Source organism: Camellia sinensis, chromosome 2 (genome assembly GCF_055761805.1).
Source record: "Camellia sinensis isolate YWXY chromosome 2, ASM5576180v1, whole genome shotgun sequence".
Taxonomy (NCBI): domain Eukaryota; kingdom Viridiplantae; phylum Streptophyta; class Magnoliopsida; order Ericales; family Theaceae; genus Camellia; species Camellia sinensis.
Window position 1 is genome coordinate 111,374,368 of NC_138962.1, and position 3,448 is coordinate 111,377,815.

The 3,448-nt window shown below is 32.6% G+C and overlaps 1 long non-coding RNA gene across 1 annotated transcript; it reads left to right on the forward strand.

Annotated features, from left to right (window-relative positions):
- Positions 1-816: 816 nt before the first annotated feature.
- Positions 817-2,878, forward strand: LOC145820277 (uncharacterized). Its single transcript, XR_014361533.1, has 3 exons — positions 817-945; positions 1,094-1,258; positions 2,281-2,878. It is a non-coding gene; the product is annotated as an uncharacterized LOC145820277 (long non-coding RNA).
- Positions 2,879-3,448: the final 570 nt, after the last annotated feature.

The following is a 3,448-nucleotide window of genomic DNA, read 5'->3' on the forward strand; positions in this document are numbered from 1 at the left end:
TTGCTTAAATGATATAACTATTTGAATGCATGTGGTTGAAGACTAGTTGCTTGAATTGGGATGGTTTGATTAAATGTCCGTTTTATCCCACTTTTTCAAATGGCAAAATTTACAAAACAATTTCGAAACAAAACATGAAATCAAATGTTCCAATTCTTGCAAATATTAGTCTATACCTTGTGTGCACATCACATAGTAATATAGTTAATAAATCGGAATAAGAATATATAATGTAAATAAAAATCACATCATGATTAGTAGAGGCTGATCTTTAATTGGGCGAGTGGGGTGCTCAATTCATGACCTTCCCCTCTCATACCTAAGTTCCCGAGCCAAAACAACTTTGGTGATGACGGACTAATGGCCTTTAACACGAGTCTCGGGTTTCCTAAATTTCTCAAAAATATTTAGGTGGCGACTCTGCAATCTGGAAAAGCAGTCCATTTTTGGTATTTGATTCAAACAATCGATTTTCCAAAAAGAATTGTCAGATTTGGACTCTTTAATGTTTATCTATTTCACATTGCACTTGTGAGATCAGATTCAAAACCGCAAGAGTCCGAACTGTAGGGCTATTAGCCTTTCGAAAGGAGCGCGGAAAGTCGAGTTACACCTACCATGTTCAGAAAGAGATTGAAGAACTATCTATGACTAATCCTCATTGGAGAACCCGTAGTTTCAATGAATTTGAAATATTTTTGTATAGATTTTTAGATGGGTCAACAAGTACATGAATTGAAAGAATGAAGCTTAAGCTTGAAACACCTATTGCAATTACAGAGCAACTGTTTTCTGCTTGTTAGGAGCTTGTGAAAAAAAGTGCCAACGTGCGAAGTAGGACTTGATGTCAGTATATGAACAAGTTGATAGTGTGAAAGAGTATGCAATGAAGATGGAAAGTGTTAGCGTTTCATGGAAGAGACAGACTTTATAACTGATTCACTGGTATGTTTCTTAGACTCCAAAATATTATGAGCTAGATGAAAACTTTTGGTGTCAAATCGATGTAACCAATCAATGTCTCTGACAATATTTATCAATCTTTTTTGTTCTTCTGTCCTAAATTTTATTTATGAAAGCTATACAAATGCAGATTGATAATACACTTGCATGTATTGTGAAGATTATAGAATCAACTCTACAATTATCAAATCTTGATCTTGTTGCTTCATATGCTTTCAAAGAGCAATCTGTTCCAATGCCTGCCACCTCAATTACTCGAAATGACATTATTGGTCCTGCACTTTCTGATGCACAAGTAAGTAAATGGTTCTAACCTGTTTGGGATTTGAGTTGAGCTACAAAATTAACGTTATTTGTATGTGCTTATAAATTTTACATGTCTGTAATTGTCTTGTACATATATATGTATATATGATACTTATGAAAATATAATTTAGGAGAATGTAAAGCTTAAACCTTGAGCTTTAGTCTAGAGTACATATTTATATACTTTCAAGAAGAGTAACTTCTAATGGTCAATAATGTAGAACCCCCGAAAATATAAAACTAGTTTTATTCAACTACTCTTATTGGCCTCTTCACCAAACAACTCCAAATGATGAAGGCAACAAACAACTCAAGATTTTTTAACAGCTCTTTTTTCTTTTTTCTATTTCCATATTTTATGAAATGTGTTCTTTCATATATTTGTTGCTTCAAACCCAATTTATATAGTGCATTTTTAGAGGTGGCACTAGACTGCACAATGTTTTAGACTATTTTTGGAATATCAGTTGAAATAGTTGTAGTGAACTTTACTAACGTAGTTTAAATGCTCATAGTTTAAATTGCGAATGGTTTGTAGGTTTTGGATATAGAAAAATGATCTGCTACATTGAGTTGGATGATGAATAAAACAATTTGCACACTTAAAATTTAAAAAGGTAAAAAAAGAATATTTAAATAGAATAGAAAAAAAAAATAGAGTATTTGGGAGAAACTAGTTGAAAAAGAGACTCTGTAAAATAGAAAAATATCTTTTTAGCCCCACTTTAAGGTAAAATTCAGGAATGTTGGAGTTGCTCTAAAACAATTTATATAGAAACGATCTACTCATATATACAGGAAAATAACGTCCACATCAACTATTATTATTACTATAAATATATTATTTTATCATGAATCTTTTCTGTTATTTTTTAAGCTTACATATTTAATCGTGGTCCAAATGTCACAAAGGAATTGATGCCACCATTCATTAATTTATTTTTGTTTAACTGTTATATATGCAATGCGAAATGTAAAATTATTAGGTAGTTGACCAGCAACAACTATTAGTTGACTAGGCTTGAAGCATCAGCGCAATGCTAGGTGTTATGCAGATGTTGGCTACAAAAAAGAGGGATAGATCTAGCCAGCATTCTGGGGTTAGTTCCAAGCCACAGTATTGGGTAGGACGCATCAGGTGCAAGGGAGGATGAAACTTCTTTTAGTTGAAATAGAGGTAAATTTAATACCTAATTAACCTAATGTATTTTATTTAACTTGAATAACATGTGTCAACAACCTACAATTAAATGAGTTGGTTTGGTTGTTGTCTTTGGGTGCTAATTTGGGGTGCTTATATAGCAAGTTTGATGTTGTTGGTTTAGGTCTCAAGTATTGTTTGGTGCTTTTAACTTGACACTGAAACAGAGGCAGTAGGGTTTAAGGTCTTAAGCACCTTAAGCTTGAAAATAGGCGTTTTCAGGGCATAATTGTGAAATAGCCATGGAAATACTTGGGAATCAATATGAACATCTTAGTAAGGATGAAAGTAACTTTTAGAAACTCATGAAGTAAGAACATGGCTCTTGGTTTTAAAATGAAGCTCAAACTTGCATTTTTTGAACACTTGGTCTTGAAAGTAAGCATTTGGAGGGGAAAATGATGCAACAGCCAGAATAATACAAAAACTTTAGTGAAGATAAAACTAACTTGTACAAACTTCGAACAATACAAGATTCCCCATTTTAAAATTAAGCTCAAACTTACATTTGTTAAACACTTAAACTTAGAAATTGGCATTTAGAGGGAAAAATCATGAAATCGCCACAAAATGCCTAGAAATCAGTACAAACACCTTAGCAAGCATAAAAGTAACCTATTGTAACTCACAGAACAAGCATGGGACTCTTAGCTTTCAAATTGAGCTGAAACATCTTTTTGAGCATTTATGCTTGAAAATAGGCATTTGAAGGGAAAAATCATAAAATAGCCACAAAAATAACCAGGAATCAATACGAACAACATAGTAAGGATTAAAATGTTGCAACTCGTGGAACAATCATAGGATTCCCCATTAGAAAATTAAACTCAAATTTGTATATTTTTTAACACTTAGTCTTCAAAATTAGCATCCAGAGGGCAAAATTGTAAATTAGCTATAGAAATACCCAAGAATTGGTTCAAACACCTTAGTAAGGACATAAGTAACTTATAGAAACTCACAGAACAAGCATGAGAA